The sequence below is a fragment of the Aulonocara stuartgranti genome (assembly GCF_965226115.1).
Source record: "Aulonocara stuartgranti genome assembly, chromosome: 16".
Taxonomy (NCBI): domain Eukaryota; kingdom Metazoa; phylum Chordata; class Actinopteri; order Cichliformes; family Cichlidae; genus Aulonocara; species Aulonocara stuartgranti.
Window position 1 is genome coordinate 14,978,680 of NC_138952.1, and position 23,963 is coordinate 15,002,642.

Here is a 23,963-nt window from a genome sequence, read left to right on the forward strand (position 1 = left end):
GTACATTGTAATAAATTTTAGAAATTGTATTATTTAGGTCTGAAATTAAGTTCAGCATCTTTAATTTTATTTGTTCATGGGGAACATTATGCCCATTTCGATGAAGGTTTTATGCACCTTACCTCTTAGAGTTTTGAGGGAACAGCTAAAAACAATAGAAATTGGATTATAAATGGAAAGGTACATCAATCACAGCACACAGGTAATATTGCTTTTTCACCCGACAAGCTACTGCAGGAAAACGAGCTACTACATGAATCTTCAGTTAGTTAAATTCTGCATTTTATGGGCGGCCATTTTTAAAAAATTATATATCACAGTTACACATTTATTCTGCGCTTGTTTGATCAATTTTTATGTGTGCACTGTAAACGTGCATCACAGTTTAAATAATCAGTGATTCGGCTCTGAGGGTTTTCACAGTCCGTAGCTTTGCAATGTATTTGGTGAGGGGTTGTTACAGATAAGTTGAGTGTAGGCCAAAATGAGTGTTTAATTCGTACCGGATGGGACTCACCACTGGTATAGGTTAGCTGGAGGTAAAGTGCTTTTTTAACCCATTGAAAAGATTATTTAAATTATCCTTATCCTTTTTTTAAATAAACCTTTGACATTTGACCTTTACATCAATTTTCATTTTCACCTGTCAACGGGCGTACACTTGTACAAACGTCTGTATATGCAGATGGGGCGATAATTCAAACATCTATCCTCTTTCAGCAACACACTAAAGTCTTACTGATGCTGTTATCTTCAGTTTGATTAAAAAAAAAACAACCATCTACTTATATAACTGATTTGTGCGACACATTTTTATCTTTTTTAATCCTGACCTATTTTGCAAACAAGTACACAAACTGAAACACCACAGGGCATTTACAAATCAGTCTAAAAATCCTTGCAAACTCTATTATCTGTAATTTATGATGTCTTTTTTCCCCACTCCTGCAGTTCCCCATGTGCAACACTGTGAGGTTATCACCAAAGACTTAACAAATGATGTGCTTGTGTTTGTATGAATGTATTGATCAGTGGTGTATTTGGGCAGATATCTTTCTTTATTTAGGATGGCAGGCTTGCAGGCAGGAACGCTGTCTCTCTCCTTCATGCCATGTCTTCTGCTTTTTGCCTCACTGGCTTCCCTAACTGCCCCGCTTTATTGAATAAATTCAGGCTGTCACTTCCCATGCTGGTGGAATAACTCAAACACAGCATATAATAATACAGGAAAAGTAGGATAAAATAATCTTGTCATGGCTGTAAAAGTGATTGCTTGAAGCCATAGTCAGCAATCAATACACTAATTCCATAATTTATACTTGCAGCAATTGAGGAGGAAGGAAGCTCTGATATGGTATTTCTTGGCTCACTGACCAACTTTGACCTTCAGTAGAAGTGAAGAGTGGGATTATTGTGTTGTTGGGCTCAAAGAAATCACCTACAAGTGTTGAGAGGCAATGTCTGACATTTTATGTTCAGGTCCGAAACCTAAACTGATTAATTCTTGGTAAGCACCAGCTCTTGAGCTTTCACTATCTTTATGACAGCAAATCCCTGACACTCAGCTGACAGAGTGAAACGTAAAAGCTGGCCAGTGATTTTCTCTAACTTATTTCTTTTATCCTTTCTTTTTATGGAAGGGGAAGTACCTTTCTTTTCCTCCCTGGAGCAAGAAGATTTTTCACCAAAGCAGAAACTCATTATCAGTTCCTCATTCTGTCTGCTTCACTTTTCAGAGGTTGCCTTTCATATGCTACTTCAGTTTCCATTAATTATGTCTTTTTATGGGTCATTTCAGCCTCCACTTTATGGCTAAGACTGCATGCAGATAGTACCCAAGTAGATATTGCAGCAAACTACAATGTTTATTTGCATTTGCTCAGAAATGTTTCAACAGATCCCTCCTCAGAAGTGTACAACACTGCTGCTATTACTAGGGCAGGCCCCACATAAAATCCATGAGGAGCAGAATACCGGAAGGCATCAGAAGTTTCTCTGAAAAGAAGAAATTGATTGCAATTAGCAGAGAGATTTTTTCAAGTGTTTTTCTCCCCCCTCTAGTGATGCTAATAACTTAATGATCCCCACACACAAAAAAATGCATGCAATTTGCCCCGATTAGATTTAACCATATTGTATACTTATGTGCTACAGATTTCCAATCACTGAAGGTCTGATTGTGCGTCACTCATTGTATAGTAAATAATGGCGTCAACAGCCAGAAAAATAGCACACCTACTCTAGAAGAGTTGCTGTCAAACCGGAGCAAAATGTGATATATACTTAATGCGTTGTTAAAGTTGAGTCAAACTTTTCTGTTACTGTCAGTGTCTCAGGTTTTTCTTTGTGCCATGCAAAAGCTACTATAATTACCAGCTGCATTAGTGTAGCGGGTACTATTTCCATCAGCTCTGAGTCTCTGTGTGGGTGTCATTATGGCAAAATGTGGTCCCAGAGACACCTACTGAACTGGGAAAAACCTCAAAGAAGCTGTTGAGTGCTTTGGGTTTTTTTTTTTATGTCTGTCCGTAGAGTACTCACAAGTACTGAATACTTATGTAGCATTGTAGTACTGTCTGCTAGGTGCTAATAATTCAAAATGTCAGCAACTTGATAAAAGTGGAAAGACATTGTGAAGAATCCTTCAATAAATGCTTCCAAGTGTGATGACAGAATCTGTCTCCTTCGTCAAAAGTGTTTTAATTTTATTTTCTGCCAGTTTGTGACAGCAAAGACCAGATAGTGATCACTTCACAGAAAAATAATGGTATACATAGCTGCCATGAACTGAACAAATATTGAATTTATTAGTTTGAATAGCATATCATTTTTCCAAATCTCCTTAATCCTAATTGTTTAATGAAAAACAGTTACCCTTTAAATGCAGGGGGTCATTGGGAGACTGGACTGTATCCCTGCAGAAACAGGGTGAGAGGTGTGGTACACCCTCGACAGGTCGCCAGTCCATAACGGGCCTGACGCAGACACCGACAGGGCTGACATTCACGCTCACACTCACACCAAGGGCCAATTTGGAATCACCAGTTAACCTAACACACGTGTCTTTAGACTGCAGGAGGAAAACAAAGCCCCTGTAGAAAGGGGAACCACGGGATCAGGGAAAACAGGACACTTCACATAGAAAGCCTCTGGGTATGTTTGGAGCTTGCATGCTGTGTGGCTGCAGTGCTAACTACTGCACCACCAAGCCACCATGAAAAAAATTGTATATCTTTAAATCAACCCCAGTAATTTCAACTCCAGCGATAGCCCTTCCCTGCCAAACCAGACCTCAAGCCAATATTCTAACCCGGTGAGACCCAATTATAAAGCCCCGCAAACAGTGACTGTGCAGTCCATAAGCTCTGTAGGTAGATCGAGGTAGTCTAAATCAGCAGGGGGCAGTGGCCCATAAGACCCCTGCCAAGCTATTGAGAGCAGATGGAACTTGGAGTGTCATAATGATCACTAAATGTCTGTGATGTTCAGTTACAGCGGGAGATTGGCAAGGAGGTGCATGACCTTTGGTAGACTGACCTACTGGCTGACTCCTGAGGAGGAGGTACTATAACACAAGAGTCAACATTCAAAAAGAAAAGAGGCAAATGAACAAAAATGACTTGTTTATAGCGCATGAGTAAAGTATCCCTATGCTTTATTGATTTACTGCCCATATGTGTGCATCTAAGCACAAGACCATAATGTGTGTGTGGGTGTGTCTGCTATGGACAAAGTGGCGTGGTAGTGGAGTAGGGGTGGGGGGATAAAACGGGAGGGGTGTGATAGACAGAGATCTCACCTCACACTTCACGTCCCAAATAGATTAAAGGAATTTTTCCTTCGGATTCTGGCTTTCCCACTGCTGCCTGAAGCAGAATGAGCACTTGTGAGGATAATTAAAAATGATGATATAAAATGACAGAGACATGATTTCTGCCTGCAGCAAGAGGTCTCTGAAGACAGTCTAACCAAACCGTCATGCCACCACTATTCTGTTTTACATGACTGTTTCACCTTACTAAATTGATACCACGTAAATACTCTATTGAATTAAAGTTTGATTAACAATGGTGACTCAAGGTTACTCTCTATTGATGGAAGTACCCCCGTCATGGTGGTTAAGTTGGGGTGCGTCATTATTGTTAGACTATTGTGAGTCTTTTTTTTTATATAGACAGAATGGACTTTTAAGTCATTAAGTGTGTTTTAACCCCAACAAATTTAGCATTTATGAGCAGTTAACAGTTTCTCTTTTACAGGAGAATGGAAATAAATATCCAAAACTGCTTATAGCATGTACAGCTTTCACCTATATTTATATATTATTCCCTTTCTAAAAATGCCATTTTTCTATTTGGATTACATGAACAACTTTTGATTTTAAAGAAGTGTCTAAATATCATTATAGAAATCTGTGTAGCTCCACTTTTTTCCACTTGTGCACAGGTGAGACGATAATGTCAAACTAATTATCTCAGTGAAGAGTAGGAAAATGGGAGAGAGCTCAGCTTTTGATTATTCATGAGTTTTGAAAGTTTCATAATATCTAAACGCTTTAATTTGGGATAAAAATGGTGGCCTGACTATTTAAAAATTCATTATTGGACGTAATACACAATTAAGAGTAAGTTATCCCTCTGTAAATAGATCATTTGCATCTCAGGTTACTGAACTTGCTCGACATGTGTTGTGCTGGCCGTGTATCAGAATCGTTTGATTGGTGTGGTTTATTTGAAGCAGTCGACAGCTGTCAATAAGAGCAGCAAGGGGGCGAAGGGTTAGATATGGGCTTGGTGGGGGGATGGTAAAACACTAAACCCCCCACTAGGGTCCTTCTAAGGATAAATATTGATTGCGGACAGTTTTAATTACTTTCCTAAATTGAGCAATTTTGGTTTTCCCAGTTGGCTCCCTGTGAAAAATCCATGTAAGGCTCTACATTGAGGGAAAGGAAAGGAAGAGTTGGCGCACCATAAATCACTGCAGATACATAATTCATTGGAAGCATGTGAAAAGGACAAGACAAGATGCTTTGGATCATTGAAAACAGCATCGCCACTGGTCTTTTCATGTAGTCAATCTCCCCCTTTGTTTGCTTTGCCCTCAAAAATTTGTTACCTTATTCGACTTGCACTCTCTTCCAAATAATTCTGACTGGCGAAGGTGATCCCTTTCAGTTTTATTCTGGTGTTTTGCTTTCATTTCTGACCCCCATTGATACTTCAACAGAGCAAATGCCAATATTTAATTAAACATGAAAAATTATTCACTGCTGTGATGCTGACTAGTATTTCTGACATTCATGTGTCTAGGCATCTTTTGAAAGGCTTTACTCTGCTAATGTTTGGTCCAGTTTTGTCAGCATAGAAAAAATTTTCTTTCACAGTCTTTCAGTATCACTCCAGAATTTGGATTCTATTTAATTATGCATATTTCATTGACATCTAAGTTGCATGGCTGTTGTGCTTTTCAAAGGGCTGGCTGCTAAGAAGGGCAAGACTTTATATTGGAGTTGTAATATCTTCATCTTGATCATATGTAATGCATGGCAACTTTGCCTTATGAGACTTTCCACACAAGTTTGTTATCTATTACAGTGAAATGAAATAAAGTATTTTCATTCAAGAGGCATGTATGAACGTCCAGCTCAAGTGCAGTTCAAACTCATGCCCTCTCACTCTGGCGGACCATTTCTCATATCATTGAGCTACTTAACAAATCAACAAACTGTGCACATCACCGATAGGCAATGATTAGTTCTGGGGGCTCCGCAACTGTGCAACAAATGACATGTAATTTACATGTCTATAATTTTTAATGGGTATAATGTGGTTTATATTAGAGTTTATACTATACTGCTATGCTTATACAACATCAACATCTGTCTGTCTGTGGTTTAGTTTTTGTTGTCATACTGAACCCATTTAGATAATGTTGCCATATTTGCTTGGATGCTGATATAATTCATTTTTCCTTACACTATCTACAAAAGCACAAATGCTCTTAATGGCATCATGCTAAGATAGTTAGAAAGATAAACACTGACTTTACAAAACTTACAGGTAGCCTATAGCGTTTAACCTTGATGTTTATTGACTTCTCTAGTGTTGCTAAAAATTTCCTCTATGTGAGAAAAGTCCTGTAAAGTTAGTCATTCACCACAACTCATTTTAAGTAAGAGATGAATACCAAATATATGCTATGGCAGACTGTTTAATAGGTGTCTGGACATTTTACCAAAATCCACAAATGTCAACTTCATGCTTCCCTGGAGGAAAAGTCAGAGAATCACTGAAGTCATTTCCATTCATTCTCTGCATAAGCTTAACCCCAAGAACATCCTTCTGATTAAATAGCTTAAGCCCGCATTCTGTCTGAAGGCCAGCAGATGGCAATAGCTATGGTTGCAAAAAGACTTTCTTCCTATGGAAAAACAGCTTTCTGCCTTGAACTCTGTAAAGTCTTTTCTGCTTAGTTAACACGCTCATTCACTCAGTTTTGGTTATATTGAACAAACACAAAGCCTATTTTAAAAAGCTTTCTCGCGCTACGTTTCAAAATGGAGGATTATTTGTAGTGTGAAACACATGCTCATTGGTTAACGGCTTGTCAATCACAAATCAGTAGCCAATGACAGTGTGTTTGTTTCTTTGCCACACATTGATATTATGGTAGCTAGATCTACCTTTTATTCTGTGATGGACAGAGATTTGACAGAAAATGAATTAAATGCCAAACATGGCAGATAACTGGAAGGTTAATCATTGTCCATAACTTGCTAGCCACTAGTTACTTGTATGTTAGCCAGACTTATAGGTAAAAAGCAAGATGCAAGTGAGCCTCTGAACTTTTTTCTGTCAGAAAACCCTTTGCCTGTTTCTTTATAAACTATAGCAATAGAGATAGCTTTGGTAGCTTGCGTGTATAATAATATGCCGCTTAGCCGCAAGCAGCTGTTAATGCCTGGTTATTGTGTGCTGGTTTAGTGAAAGCTGTAATGTTTAAAGTTCAAGTAAACAATGAACTGGAATAATAAATTACAGCACTTTCAATCGATCGTGCCTTCTGTGCCGTCCATTTTTATATGAAATTGTGGACTTGTCATTTATGTTTTGAAATTTAGAAGTAGCAAGCTCTCCGTGGCTGTGTCACAACAGGCTGTAAATGGCAGCATCCACTCCTCCTTCCTCAGGGGTGCAGTCTCGCTTCGGCTTGCCTGCGGGAGAGGGAGCACAGCATCCCGCTGCTCATCTGTCCCAAATTCACTCAGCCAGACCTTCTCCCCTGATACCAACTCTACATAATAAGAACAGATTTGTCACTGGAATAACATGTTTGGGGTTTCTGAGCAAAGCATTTCACTGCAGCATTGTAAAGACCCCTGTACTGACCCTTGCAAAGAGTCACAGGAAGAAGAATTTTTACACTCTGTTCATCAGAGATTCCACTAACAATTGGCTTCGAGAGTGGAAAGTGGCCGGAGCGCTGACCTTAATCTAAAGGGCTGTGCTGTTGTAATCAGAGGTGAGTCTGGTCAGCTGTGCTATACCAGCCCGTTGTCCGTCCATAACACGATGCCAGCTGGGGAATGCATACAAAGTGAAGCATTAAATGTAAATACTCCAAGTGTAGCGTCTCAGTCACTGGGGAGCTTGTAGACCTCTTATAGGCTGGTGCGATTTATTCACTGAAAATACAACATCTCACTTGTTTTCATTGGATACACATGAAAATGATGTAAAATATATAGATATACATGAAGCTGATGTTGCACAGGCAGCAAACCTATTTGCTCTTAGCATTGATGCCTACCAAGCATCATGTTTTCATGCCTTCTCCTTCTTTATCAGTAGAATAATGCAAACAAAAGGAGAGAACTCTTGAATGGTGTGTGCTGCAGTCACTTATTGTTGTTTGACGTGTCTGTTGTTTTATGGTATCTGGCCTTTTTCGCATTGTTATTGATGTGAGTGAATCAGCATATATAAAGTACATCAATAGTGTAAACACTTTGCCTAACCCTGCAGATGATGAGGGTTGTTCTTAAACAAACTCAAATGAATAAATAATATGTCAAAGAAGTGCTTATTCTCAAATCCATAAATTACTTCTGCAAGCTTTCCAGGCCCTCCATGACATCGGTGTGTGAGTGAGAGTCCCACCTGTGATTACGTCCTGCTACTTCTTATGCACCAGACTGACAAGCCTATATTGGAGAGAGGCGTGATGGGGGTGGAGGGGAAGACAAGCCCCTCGCTCTTGAGTGCTAATGGATGATTGGAGGCAGGATAGGAAGCTTCAGTTCTCTCTTTTATCCTGGCCTGCTTTGACCCTGAGAGCCAGCAGTAATCGGTCCGGCAGAGGGGGTAATCATTCCCCGCGTGCAGACTCTGATAAGTTGGAACACCTTCCCTAAGCAGCGGAGGGAGCTCCCGCGGCCTCCCTGGTTATCGCTGTCCCCGGCACACCTTCAAGAGGCTGCGTTGCCTCCTCTCCCAGCCTCAAAGGCTCCATCAACAGCAGCTCTCTGGCTCGCTTTCATCTGACAGAGCACATAAGCCGGTGAAAGGGAGAAAAAAATAAACTGGGTTCTATCTCTCAAATTGTGATCTTATGAATTCGATTTGGTCACTTTTAAAATGTAACCGCACAATTTGTTATTTTCCCCCGTTTCCCTTTCTCTGTTAATATCTGTGGCGATAAATTGGTTCAATTGACAGGCTCTTTTTTTTTTTTTTGTTGTTGTCGGGTGCTTCTTTATTTGAGATAAGGTAGCAAACTGTGGTCACCTGAATCGGCTGAGAACTTCTCTGAGGCTTGAATGCTCTTGCTCAACACTTTCATGTAAGCCACTGTGAAAATTGTTTGGCTTATTTTGTTGAGGAAAATCCTCGTGTTTTGCTTGATTACATTTTGTTATGGTTTTCCTCCCATTTTTCAGAGAACTTCTTAAGCCTGCCGAGATTACTGTTTAATAGGGATGATATTGTGCTGGCTTTATTGGCTATTTGCAGCTGCACCGCCGGTTCATTTAATAGCCCCGCTGGTTGTTAAAGGGATTACACAGCTGCCACACTCTAGAGTCTACAGTGGGCCTCTGGTGGGGGGAAAAAAAAGAGTATTGGCTGAAAAGGAGGACAGAAGGAAAAATAATTTCTTATAGTTTTTCAGGAACATGTGATCAGATATGCAAAGTTTGCCTGCCACATTCAAATTACCTGTTCGCCCCTTTGTGATCTGGCTCTGATGATTTCCCTTTCCATATCAAAGTGACCTTTAGAAGGCCAGAGGCTCTACCCACCATTGATTAAATAAATTGATCGCCATACATTCAAAGGATATTAATTAGACATGGAAAACAAGTGAATGAACACAAATAGCTTTTAGTTTAAATGCAATAGCAAATAAAACACTGAGGGAGAATGAGAGGAAGCAGAGTAACACATGAGCAGCACAAGACTGTTAATGTAATTATGAACTTAAAAAGCTAGTCCAGCAACTTAAACTTGTACAAAGTGCCCTGAAAATATTACATCCTTTTCTACATCTGTCATTTCTTTTGCGTTTTAACATATTCTTAATACTTTTACAAGGCAAAGCAAATTAGTGTTATTAATTATACATTGTAGTTTCAGGATCAATATGTAACGTGACTGAATATGCCATTTTTGAAGAGGATGCATGCTGACATGTCGTACTTTAGTGGCCTGTGACTTGTCGGTGTCAAAGGCAGCTGCCAAATAGGTTTCAATCGAGAGGGCAGAGTCATACAATTTGTGCCAAAGCTAACAGCTGTTAACTACACAACCTTTGGGCTATGAACTGCAGCTCTGTCCATTGTCAGTCTTTCCAGAGTTAAATATTCCAGGAGGAATTTGTTTCAACAAGGCCATACATAACGGGTGAAAACCCTTTACACCAATATTGCTCTCAAAATTGGCAGCACGAGAAGGAGGGACATGAGGGATGCTTGAGAGTGGTAACCTATCCCTCTCAGCCCCCTGGGAGCCACTTGGCCAGCTTTCATCCACATAATTATAATAAATTTGACATTTCATAGATAATATTGATTTCTTTATTTTAGCATTTCACCATAGGTGACAGTCTAGTGTCAAGAATGAAATTTCTATTGATCTTCTGCGCATTAATCCCTCATGTGTATGTGATCATTTTTATAAGACCTTTTACTGCACATAAATCAATATTTCATATTTCCAGCCATGCCAGAGGAGATGTCATATTTGTAAACTGTGTCTTGACACTAGCAATTCCTTTCTTGTTCAGCTGCAACTGTGCAAGACCAGTCAATTTGGGGTGGTGGGAGCAGGGGCACAAGGGAGGAGGGGAGGAGGATGAGGGAAGAGAATTTGCAGTCTGTGGCTTGGTCTGGTTGCGAGGAGCCGATCCCCCTACGAGAGAGACGTACTGCAGCATTGGTGATGAAATATAATTTAGATTTAATTAGCTTGCAATGTGGTAAACTGGTGTTCATTGATTAGCTCAGTGTTAGTCTGTTCAGTTATCAAATTTCAGGCCATATTTCTATGTATATGTCTGTTAAAGATATAAAAAGGTTTGTGCAATTTAAAATAAAAAAGATACAAAGCATAAAAATATTGTTTTGGGATTTTTTTTGTTTTTTCATATGCACAAGAATAAATTTTGCCCGTGCAACATGCAGGAAGTGTCAGAATGAGTGGCTTGTTTTCCAAGATGATCTAAAATAGAATATCTTCACATGCAGGAATGTTGCTCTCAGCTGCAGTATAACATGACAATAGCCATGGAGAATGCACAACTGTTTGGTAAAAAATATGATCACCTGAACGGTACAGACACCTGACCTTTTCTCAGTCTCCCTTAACATGTCCCTTCCATACAATCAGTGTGAGAGCGCCGTGCAAGAAAGGCCAGTCCATTAAGAGAATATGCTAATTTTGCCATCCGCTCCTAATTGATGCCATTTTACCAAGTAAACAAGACTTCTGTCTACAATGGATGTGTTTCTGCCAGTTAAAAGGATATTTCAGATCGGCTTTTTCCTGTAATTTTCTCTCTGAGAGCTATTGGTGTGCCATTATTGCAAATTATAAGTCTCTCCTTTTGAAGAGAGGTGCTATTCTTGCTGTTTTTTCCCCTCCTTAAAGGCCATCCACTATTTTTTATCAGTCACTGGAGAATTTTCATTCACGTGAAAAGGTGTCAGTGCCTGACTGTTTGAGCATGATGACAGACACCCGGTAGAAGTGTGAGTGACTGCCTGACACCATAGAGGTTTGTCAATGATGTCAACGGCACTCTAGCAGCTAACACAGTATTGTCCCAGACACTCTACAGGACAGCACCATAATATGGGATGTGGAGAGGGCGTGATGTGTTATCTTCACAACCTCTCTCCCATCCTTCAGTCTTTACCACAGGCCATGACTGAAGGTCTGTGAGGCTCCCCCGATGCGCTGGGTTGCCTATATTCATCTTCCCTGTCAGCCATGTAATGCTATATGAGCTTGTTCCTCCATTCAAGTAATGCTGATGAATTTGCTGTCCAAATGTCTTTCACTCCACTTTGTTGAAACAGCGGGATAGACCCATCACAATGTACCTTTGGGTCTGACCATAAATGATCATTTCTCCCCTTCTGCCAAATTGTTCTTTAGCAAAAAGGCTATCAAAGTCTGCGTGTGTCTGCGCGTGTGTGTGTGTGTGTGTGTGTGTGTGTATATATACAGGGGGGGTGCATGGCTGGGCAGGCGAGGTTGACTGGCACTCAGTGCTAAACTGTCTCTCTAAGGAAAGGGCTGTTTAAAAGGCAGGAGCTGGCGGCGGAGCAGACCTCTCAGCTCCCTGTCTAAATACTGCCTCTGTGTGACTGACAGCAAGGCAACAGCACACTGGCATTCTCCTTTCAGCCACTCAGCAACGCTTTAACAAAAACCACAGGATTTAACATAAAACTCAGCTCAGAGTGTCACCTAACGCTCCATTTCTGCCCTGCAGTTCTTTAATTATTTAACATGACATGATTTCCTTTTGTTGTTGCTGCTGAACATCGATATTCCCTCTCGCAGCAAAAGTAGTAACGTGTGAATTCATTAGGATCGTTTAAATAACAATTATTTTCTGCTGCGCATAAGAGCAAAATACCTACATGCGACAATATACTGGCATTTTTTCTATTCCGAGTAATATAAGCTTAGGAAAACTCTTCCTTTGTATTCTGAATTTCACTACTTGGAAGCGGTACAAGTGTCCTTCATCTTTGATTTATTGTTATTTGTTTAGAAATTGACCTTTTGAAATTAAATTTTAAAATATATAAAATGTTATTTTCCCATACAAGGAGACAAACAAGAGTCATCAACAGGCAAAAAGAAGACATTGTAAATGTTGCAAAAGCTTAATAGCACAAAATTAACAATCTATGTGGTTTTGCGGGATTCAATTAGAGGAATATTTCGCTATTTCATGATGCACTTAGGAATGACAAAGCACAGATATAAGTATTGATTTTTTTGTGCATGTAACAAGATAAACAATATGTATATGTATGTATTTGCAGGGCAAATTGAATCAAAATGCACATATTACATTGAGGGCCCCAGAATACTGACAGCAATTGAATTTGTCAGTCAAGAATTTAGTTAAAGAGTTAAAGACCTTTGAACTACCGGTGAGCAAAATGATTCAACCGTCCAGAGTATTAAGGATATTTATGGCATCTGCCTCGTGCTGCTGTTGTTACTGCTTATACACATGAATTTCGTTTTCTTTTCTTTTCTTTTTTTTAAACATGCAGCACTGTGCTCTGCAGTACTGGTTTTTGTATTAGCTGCTTCTTTTATGCATGGGTATGCTTGAATCTTTTTATCTGATGTGCATGTGAATGTTTATATGCATGCTGGTGTGTGTCAACAGAAAAAAAAAATCCTGTGTGTGCAGTCGGGGTACAGTATGCGTGACCGTGCGCGTGGGGTGGTTCGAGCGCGAAAGGGATTGTCTGCAAGTGGCAGAGAGTTAGCAATGAGGACGATAGCTATGTTTGTGGATTAATAACTATTAATTCTCCTTTTGACTGTAATTGATGCTTAAATCTCCTCGCCCCTCCTCCTCTCAGCAGACCTCTTGTCCCCCCGTCAGTTCTGTCCTTCTAATAAGGGCATTATTCCAGGGGATTTCATGCATTCTGATAAATCAAATTAGAAGGCCAGTGACTTAGATAGATTGCAGCAAGTAATTAGAGAATCCTCGATGCCTTCCGCACTGCCACTCATTTACAAGAGTCTTTGTTATCTACCTATCTGGGCGCAGCGTGAGCCGGTGTGTGTTTGCATCACTTCTCCCTCTTAAAATTCCTTCCTTATGTCACTGGAGAGACAGATCCCAGACCATATCTTGTCACCCGGGCTAGCACACTGCACATCGGACAGCGCAGTGGGACAGCCATTAATTGGAGCAACTTGGGTTGGTAAGTACCCACGTGTGTGTCAGTGACATGCAAGAACAAGGAGATGGCTTGACACATGGAGACAGGGGACAACCTGGGCTGGGTTGCCCCCCTCACGCCCACCCCTCCAACCCCACCCCTCACGACCCACCTACACACACATGCATACACACACAGCTCCTCCTTTGCCCCCCCCCGCCCTCACACTTCTTGCCCTCTAGAAACAACACCATGTTCTTAATACTAAGTCAGCGGTCACTATCCGTGTCAGCCGAGCAGTCTTGTTCACATACGGCAATGCTGCGTGTGTGTGTGTGTGTGTGTGTGAGTGTGTATCTGTTTTGTTCATTTGCAAGTATTTTTTTAACATCATTATCAGAAAAACAAATCTGGAAGTATTTGTACATTATTGGACTGTTTGCAAATTTTACTCAATTAATTCAGAGTGAAATACTTTACAATGGTTAGGTTCAAAAACAAAATACTGTACTTCTACTTCTACATAACATATTCAGGATACAACTTTTAATTGATGGTTGATCTTCTGTGGTATTACTTTGGTATTACTTTACTGTGAGAATCTAAGTTTTTAATCCACCGTTGTTTGAAATTAAAATGAACTACGGTCAAACCAAAAGAGAAATCACTCCACAGGCAGGACCATCTGTGTACCTTACAATCATATTAAAGTCCAAAATCCTTACAGCTGCACTCCCTTCTGATCCGCCATATCTCCTCTATGGCATTTTTCTTTCTATTCTTTTTCCGCTCCCCCTGCATCACTTTCACAAAGCAGTCTGACAGAGTTCACTTTTCTCCTTTAAGAGGATGAATGAAGATAAAAAGCAAAGCAAAATGGAGCACAGGAGGCATCGCTTGCTTTGATTCATGATGGCTGGGAATCTGGTGCTCCTGTGCAGCCTGCCTGTTTGGCTACTCGCTCACCTGCCTGTCTGCTCCTTCCCAAGCACTCTAATGGAGAGTCGTAGTCGGCTCACTGTGACACCGTCGAGCCATCAAGAATGGCTGATTATGGTGCTAAATATTGATCTCTGCCTCACATGTGTCAAAATTCCCCCCACCCTTTAATTAGAATTTCCCCTCCGTGCCATACAGGAACTAACCGAATATATTAGAGGACTTCATGAGGAGGAGGGGAGTGCAGCAAGCGGGGCATAATTGTGACCTCTTGTCTTGCCTCTTCTCTCCTGAGTTTTGAGATGACTCCCAACTGTCTGTCTAATGCTCCCAGTCTCTGCGATAATCAGACTTATTTTCCTCATCTTATCACAGGATGATCCGCCTGGCTGTTCTGTTCTCCATTCTCCTTTTCTCTCTCTTCTACCTTTTCTTCCTCCCTCCTCCGTACCAACTTACCCCTTTTTTCCCTAAATTTTGCATAAGGTGTTAAAGACGTTATTAATAACATAATGTAAACATTGTGGTTTAGTGTTTTGGGGGGGGGGGGTTTGTAAATGGATGCACATTTTAAAGCCTGCAGCACGCTTCACAAACAGTTCTACTTTATGTTACCCATTGAGTTACTTTACATTTTTTTAACAATACTCTATATGTGTTTTGGAGCTGAGGATACCCTAACCCTACAGTTATGCTGTTGTAATACATGCAGAATGCTCTTTGGCCTCGTCTCACTTCCCTGAAAAAAAACCTTGTCATGGTGGCAAATGCTGGTGTATCTTTCAGTATTAAAGGTACCTTCACAGCTGTGCACATTATCCACTATGTGCTCCAGTGCACTCCTGTACCATCACAGATGGTGACATTTGAACTGATTGCAAGCCGGATATTCCCTCTCCTCTTTAGCCCGGAGGACAGTGTCTCTGATTTCTAAAAGCAGTTTCAAATTTTGATAGATCAGGCCACAGTTTCTAATTTTACTTCAGTCTTTCCTAAATGAGTTTGCTCCCAGAGAAGCTGACAGGATTCTTGGCTCTTCTTTATATATGTTTTTTTTTCTCCTTTGTATAGAGTTTACAAATAAAGTGAAAACTTGTGTTCACGATGATTTTCTGACTTGTTCCTCATCTCATGCAATGATTTCCTGAACTGTCTGTTTTAAAGTCAGTGCTGCCAGAAGTTTGCAGCCATTCAACTGATTTTTCAGCTCGGTCCTCGCATAAAGCAATTTTGCTATTCTCGGAATCACCGCTTTTGCGTACCATAGATGGTGATGAAACCAGCACAACGTGGCGTTTAAGTTGAGAAACGTTATTCTTAAATCGCTGAACTTTACCTATGCAGTCTTTTCTTTGCTACGCTCAAGCAAGTAAGAATGAAATGAAGCCAATGTAGAAGTGCCAAAAATTGCAGGTCTCAAGTTGCCACTTGAGGTCGGCTCCAAAAGCCAGTCAATCGATACAAATTGCAGCACAAAAACGCATGTTTGCAATCCAGCTTGATACAAAACAAAATGACTTCGGTATCTGTAGCTGCTTTTCTTCATGTTTTAACATCTGTACGAGTGATTAACTAACACCTTTAAAGTTTATTGAGGCTTTTGTGACTGATACAAAGATTCGTGTTAGGCCTACTCCAGTTTGAGCCTCTTGGCTTTGTCTGTGGTAGTGATGCATTTGAGAGCATTTTCACCAGTGGGTGAATCATGGTGGCTACATGATGTCTATGATCTTTCACAGAATGATAAAGTTCTCCATACTTCTATGGGATACACTTTTAATACCTAATCCTGTCACTGAACAATTGTGAGATCTTCCACAAAGTTTGTTTTTAAGCATTATACAATTTTCCAGTATATTTGTAGCCAATCCCTCAACTTTTTTTCATTATTAAATTGTCATCGGACAAATGACTAAATGTCTTTTTCAGGGAATCAGAAAATATCTTTTATTTTTTAATTTTTTTTACTTTTAAGTCTCGTCAAACAACCTTAAAACCTTAAAACACCAAAAAACTATTTTTTCTACCAAAGAAGTCGATTTTGCTTTTATCTAAAACAAAGGGTTAGGGCAGAATTAGGGTCAGGGTTACCACCTATGATGACTTGGACCTCAGCATTAAAAGCCTCATGCTGGTAGGAGTTCACCCCTAATGAGTAACAAGTGAGCTGTCAACCATTTGGTCAAACATTTTAGTGGCTAATGTCATCTGGAGCCTCAAGAGATACGAGTTTGTCAAATTATTTTCTCTCAGATATCATAAAGATTCCATTTTCTATTTTCAAACATAAAGTATTTACACCTAAATGACACTGATACAAGAAACATCCCTTAAGGCAGTTTATTAGAATTTATATAGCTACCCCACAAAAGACTTCATACAACAGTTAGTTGTATATTTCTGAAAACCCGTAAACAGATTTGATGTGTAAAACTGATGAAAGTTTTGATGTATTTGCAGTGTGTTTGTATTTCTTCTGATTAGTAGCTCAATAAAAGCAGTGATGTTAATTTGATATTTTATTCTGCAGCGTTACAACCACCATGTTGCTCCTAAAGGCAAGCCCATGCTCACTCTGTGCTTATGCACTATTAATACATGAAATAAACATAAAACACATTCGAGCTTTGAGATTCTTTTTCCTTAGTAATGCTTCTCTGTCGTTGTTGCTAACCATGTATTGGAGCTGTCAGACTTATTTTATATTTTCCTCTGTGGTCGCTCAGTATTTATATCCTCAGTATTTTTATCCTTTCTGCATACTGTTGCATTCAGTATTATATATTTGTAGTCAGTTTCCTGGCTTTTACAAGCACAAACATGTTACATTCTTCTACAACCTTGTTCGTTTTTTGTTTTTGTTTTTTTTTTAAATCATCTTTCTGCCTCTTTCCTTGCTCTTTTCTCCCTCTCTCTCAACCCACCTCCCCCCTCCCGCCCTCGCTCTCTCTCTCTTTCATTCTTTGGTTATGAGGCACTGGTCGTTATTATAGGACGCTGGCAAGCTTGCCGTCAGTTGCATTCTGGCGAGAGTCAAGTGCCACAAGGTGCCTTTTTCTATTTGTTTGTTTCATGCAACACTGCACCAGCCACTGACCTGTGGTATCCATGTCGTGCAAGAGGGAGTCAGGTTCATCCAATCAAAAACGGGCTGAAATTAACACTGATCTTTCCATTCCTGAAGAGAGACTGTGGCAAAAGGCAATTTCATGACTATAGGGTGGACTTTTTTTCTATTTTTTCTTTTTCTTTTTTACTTTTTATTTGGATTATATATATTCTCCTCTTTACATTTTAATGTGTTTGTTTACAGCCGGTTTATGTCATAAACAACAAACCCAGGGTTTAAACTCATCATTGCCGTTGTTATTAATTACAGCCTAAAGTGTTCACCCTCAAAACAATTTTTTTGAGATTTAATCTGAAAGTGCGATATCACAGATTTTGTCTCACTCTGAATTCAATCTGATTCCCTGCAATTCAGGACATGCAATATTCATAGTTGATCCATTGACTGCTATTCAAGCGGGAACTATTTGAAGAGGGAAAGTTCATGTGCATTTTTGATGGATTGTGCATGTCTTCCCCTACTCTATATGGATAGAGCGCTTGTTTGAAGGTCAGTGATTCTCTTCAGTCAGAGTCTTCCCTCTACACTCCTTTTTTTGGGGTGGGGGAAGAATATCTCAAGTCTTCACTCCATATTTTTCAAGTGCTTCTAGGATGACTAGGTTGGATGACCTTGGATCCTGGTGGAGATGAATCTCTTTGAGCTTCCCCTCTCTGCTTTTCTTGAAGAACTCTGTCACGAAGAAAGACAATGACCTTCTGCTGTAAGACTTTTCATGTAAAATATCCACTTTTTTCCAGCTCTCAACCTTTTCATATCTTTGATAGCTCCTGTGTTTCTTGCTGTATGTGTTGAAATACATTTTCCTTTAACATACATCAATAATATCATTCTAGTTACGTGTTCCACTTTTATCTCAAATTACGTCTTTTAGTCAGTATATTTGAAGGGTGGGGTGGGGTATTTTTTTCTATTAAAAAATGGTACATTTATGTGTGTGTGCCTTTGTGTTTGCATGTAGGTACAAGGGGTTGAACAAGGGTTGAGTGGATCTTGAGAGCTGGCAGGTGCATTATTGCAGCAGGCTGTGCCTAGCTTGACATGTGTGTTCCTAATCTCCTAGTGATATGACAAAGCTGTGTGGGGGCCTGGGCTGGATCTCTTCTGTCTGTTGTGACACACAAATACACACACACTCACACACACACCACAGCCCCCTCTCGCCTTCCTTTCTGTCCAACACACATCATATTCCCCTCTTGACCCTTCAAGAGTACCCCACTCAATCTACTTGCACTTTCTCACACTACATGTGTGATTAATATGTTCTGAGGGAGATTTGTAAAACCATTAGTGCATCAGTTTATGTAGTGATTACATGCATATAGTCTGTGCATTCGAGAAATAAAGCAGAGGCCTCAGATGCCCTTAACATGTATCAAAGTGTGCATTCATTTCAAGCTTGTTTACCTCCTGTTAGTCATCGTAAAGAAGAAAAAAAAAAGCATTGTGCCAAAAGATATGATGCAGTTGATGCAGTCCTGTAATCTAGGACATGACATAGTGTGTTACATGGTAAGCAACTTCAAGTGTTTGGTTTACTATGTATTTACCTTTTAAAAAAAAAAAAACCCAGATTGCTTTCATTTCGCAAGACTAAATGCATGCAAAAAATGCTACAGACAGAGAAACTGTAATACTGAGAAGATGGCAGACCACACACATGATTTGACCCAAAGGCATGAACAGATTACATGTGCATGGGTGTGCTTCCACTTTACCGTGGAGCAACAGCACAAACCATAACACAGGATAAGGGCATATCCTTGTGGGAACAGAGCCAGTGCATCTGACCATGTTGACATTTTACAGTCTGACATCAGATGGAGGGATAGTCCAGTTTGCATCCCTGCATTCAGTCACATAGTTAACAGTGTATAAACTGGAGGTATTACAAGGTATGTTTTTACTCATTAATTAAAAATGCAACGATTGCATTAAATAGTTAAACACATTAATCAAATAGCTGGCTCTTGGGATGAAATTATTTAAAGTAGATTTTTTTTTGGTGAACATTGTTGTCCACTCGTGATAACCCATGTGCATCATCCGAAGCAGCTTCTTCTTTCCTCCGTTTTTACAGTTTACTCCTCAGTCTCCTCCAGCCTCGCCCCAGAGACCAAATGCATCATTTGAGGCTCATACAATTCACTGCTTACCGAGCCACTGGCTCCTACCAGCCTGATAGAGGCATTTTTCGCCACTTAGAAGCATGCACTGTGTGTCCGATCCCTTCCTCCTTAATATGTCCTCTATTACCATCAGGCATTTAAGCCTGTTTTTTCTACTTCAGTGACCACTGAGCACCGGCTTCATTAAAACTAATTGAATCGGAAACATGTCTGCCTGAGGAAACATTAACTCTTTCTATAAAGGAAATTTCCGATTTCACTTTGTCAATAAGGTCAAAGGACCGAGCCCATGTGTTCGATCCTGATACATGCGGTGCCCATAAACGTAATCTCATCCCTAAATTCTTGGGCTATTTCATTTGGGCATCTATCAGCACTGAATGCACTAATTTAGCCTCGATTAGCTTTTTGTGATGAAAAGAAGCAAATAAACAAACAAAAACACCATTTCTCTTTTCCCCCCATTTATACATTTTTTTAGGCAGAAACCTGAAGAAACCCCTCTCCCACATGATGTTCTGTCAATTTCATTGCATTATTAATTTCTTGTGGTTAGCATAATTGAGTCTTGGTACAAGCATTACATTAATGGATTTTACTGACCACACTTGAAACAATAATTTTATGGCATCCGTCAGAAATCAATGTGCGATAACAGAGCACACACAGCTGTTTAATGTGAAGTAAATATTTATGAGTGATCTGACTAGACATCAAGTTCAGTCAATCTTCTTTGAAAGGATCTGTGCGAATGATTAACCTCATTTTACTGGTGCTGCCTGGGCTGGTAATGGCTATTAGAGCTAAGAAGGAGTGAGGCCTTTGATTTTTGGCTTCTCATCATTCACAGCTTGTCGCATCCCTTCATCCTTCATACACGGCTGCTGAATTGATTGTCTGTTTAGTCCTATGAATGATAAAGCTGCTCTGGGCCACAGGCTGAGAGGGACAGACATGGCTCACCTCCATCTATATGCAAGGTGGATTTCTTTTCCTGCCTCGCCGCTCGGAAATCAGCTTTTTGCATTATTTATTGGACAATCATCAGCATTTCAATATGGTAAATCAAATAGTCACAGTAATATAACTATAGACAGTCTTATCCAAAGGGCCATCTTTCAACTCATTATTCATTCATTTTGTTTAGAGCAATAGTCGGCAGGACTCATGAGATTCATAAGTTGTGTAATCAACATGTTTTACTGCAGGCTCCCACAGCAAAGTGCTTCGCTGCCTAAACAGAGGGAAAGGTAACACGAAAGAAATTGATGCCAAGGTTGAGGGAAGAGTGGATGCAGTGAATGAACGAAAAGATGCCGAAAAAGGCTGTCGAAAAGGCAGTGAATGTTGTTTAAATGGCCAGATCCAGGTAATAAAGACTGCCATGTGGTGTGCAGACATATAGATCCACTTCACAAGCTTTCATCTCCCTTTGTACCTCAAAATGACTTTCATTGGCAACTATAAAAGACAAAAAGAGTTTTAAAAAGTCATTTTGCACGTGGCTTTGTTTTAGCTAGGCCAGAGAAAATAAATACTGTGACCAAAGCTCACTTGCTGTATCCCAAGAGAGCAGACAGTGGGCAACGTGTAGGCTGCCACTTTTGTACTGTTTTGCACAGAAGTTTGTATCAGATGTATTCATGCATCCTTATAATTATTCTTCCTTATCTCCTTCTGACTGCCGCTGATTGCTACTTGTTGGTTCTGCACTTTAAAAACAGTGTAGTTCTTCTCCATCTAAATGCAGTTTCAGCAAAAGCAATGCCTGCTCTTTAGATGTCTACTAAGTTCTCATATACTGCAAAGATGCACGGTGTGGTTTTCTCCCACTTCAGGTATCAAGTGATGCAATGATCTAGCTGTTAATTAACACATTTTGGCTTCCCGATTAAAATAATATGAATAAAAGCAGTTGACAGTGTTGCGTATTATAATAAAATAACGATGGTCAGTTGACAGTGGAAAATGATTTTCAGATTAAATACCTACAACTGACTGACAACACTTTAAATCCACCACATACAACACACATGAACCTGTCAGCTTCACCACAGTGTACAGGTGAGCGTGCAACCAAATGCAAGACTGCCACAGTGTGCGGAGTTCGTGTCTCTTCTAAGACTGAGAGATTTTTAATTCGATGTCTTTCTCACCTTGTGCATGAGCACTTAGAGGCAGATATGCGGGCTTTGTTCTTGGGAGACGGCCACCTCCACCTGCTGGCTTTCGTTGTTGTTCTGTGTTCAGGGGCTCAACACAAGACTGTAAAAGTGAAAAATGATTTTCTTTTCTTTCTTGTAGACCAACTTGTGCTCACACAATCACGCCTAACCTTTCGCTGGTGTCCAAGAGTGGGGAAGAAATTAGGCACTTAATAAATTGAGACTCAAAGTCTTGCAGCATATATATAATCATGCACAAACAGTGACAGAAGTGTTGGCTACATGTGTCATGTTTTATTGTGTTGAGATAGACATGTATAAAACCTAACTGTACTTAGAGTCAATAGAGGAAACTTGTGACATTGTAATGCACCCTTTCAACAGATCTGCTAAATGTCAGCAAACTGGTTCTGAGCACAATCCCAATTTGCCTTGGAATTAGCACTTTACAGTGACGATGTAATTATTTAGACAATTTATTGCCTGCTGCTAATATCTCTCAAAATAAGCTGTTCCCTTCATCTTGATCATGTGATAAATGTGGAATCGTTGTGGATAAGTCCCAGACATGCCTCAAAGCCTCGCGTCACTTCTCCCTCCTGATAGACTGAAGGAAAGGCTTAGTGACAGCGGCCCTGCCTCACTTTGTTCAAGCTAATCACAGCCGTTTTGTATACATTTCTAAATGACTTGTATTTCTACTTGTGCAGTTCACAATATGCAGATGTGATGTGCAGCGACATCTCACAAAAATCTTCACCGCAGTTGCGTGAGATTAATCAGCGCACTGGATTAAAGGATACAGCCTACATAGGGACGTTTTTACCTGTGTACTTTAATGGCTGATACAGCGGAAGGGGGAGGATGTAGAAGAAATAAGAGGCGCGGAACTTCATTCCCGGGGGGTTTGTGGGAGGTTGTCGGTAAAAAACTGGCGTATTACTAAACTATTAAAAACCAACTGGGTATCGTTTTATTTTCACCAAACATCGGCCTCGGTTTGCAAAAAAAAAAAATGCCGCACAACGACGCAGTAAAGGTTTCCTGTTTGTGCATCATCATATGTCTCTTCACTTAAATTTCACAGACAACTACGCTGGAACGCGAAATGCGAGCCTGCGCTACCTGTGCTCAAACCGGGTTTCACCTCTCAGAAAGCTTTTCGAACGCCTTTTTCTTCTTATTTGTAATGGCAAGTTGCATGTAGACGGATTTTTTTTATGCCAGAAAACTGCCGACTGTAAAACTGTTTAGTTCTAGCTCTGATCTGACTTGTCGGTAGGATAGGTTAAAAGTCTGATTTTAAATTATAAAAGGTCAGTGGAGCGGAAGCGCAAAAGGAAAAGAAAATCAGCTTGTACACAGACTGGGATAATATAAAGCGCGTCATTACATTTTTAATCACCTTTTTTGGTAACGAGGAAAGTCGAGATCCACAAAGTTAAAGTTTTATAATCATCCGCGCTACATCAGCAAAGAACAGATGAATTATAAGATGAATTCCGATGTTCTCATTTAAGCAGTCGTTCGAGAAATTGTGTTTTATGTTCAATTTAAATTCCTGCGTTTAATCTGTTGCATCGCTTCTTTAGTTAGACAGCGACATTAGAAAAGGGAGGAAATGTTTTATCGGCAAAGGATAGACTAATAAAATTGTCACCTTTATTTGTTAAAATATTAGAAATAATTGGAAATACACACCTGCACGCATGGCGACACTTTAGAACTCCTAAAATGTAAGTGGGTTAAATTGAATTTGGATAAATGAAATATGAGCTCAATAGAGTCGGAAAATGAAAGCTTAAAATTGTGAAGTCGTTAATATGCGCCTCTGTAAAGATTCATATTTTTGTCAAATTTAAAAATCCAAATCCAATTAAAATGGGCCCGCCTTTACGAATATTTCATCTTTTAATGCAACGACTTACTCCCTTAGCTTGAACTAAATATCTCCTCGCATCCTGTCACGTTTTTTTTAAACAGGATGATAACAGAAATTATTATTATTGTGGTGTCCTTATAAAAAACGTTTGGGTTTTTTTGCGCAATCGAGCCTGAGCGCTGATCGCAACAGCTTCCACAAAACTGAGAATTCAGTGAAGAAGTTATGAGAAAATGCATCATTTCTCGTGTGCCTCGCTCTCTCTTGGGGATTGGAAAAGTCTGAATTTGAA

At 39.9% G+C, this 23,963-nt stretch overlaps 1 protein-coding gene across 11 annotated transcripts in view; it reads left to right on the top strand.

Moving 5' to 3' along the window:
- LOC309690249 (uncharacterized protein) overlaps positions 1-23,963 on the top strand; it is a 109,712-nt gene that overhangs the window by 66,407 nt on the left and 19,342 nt on the right. The window lies entirely within an intron of this gene.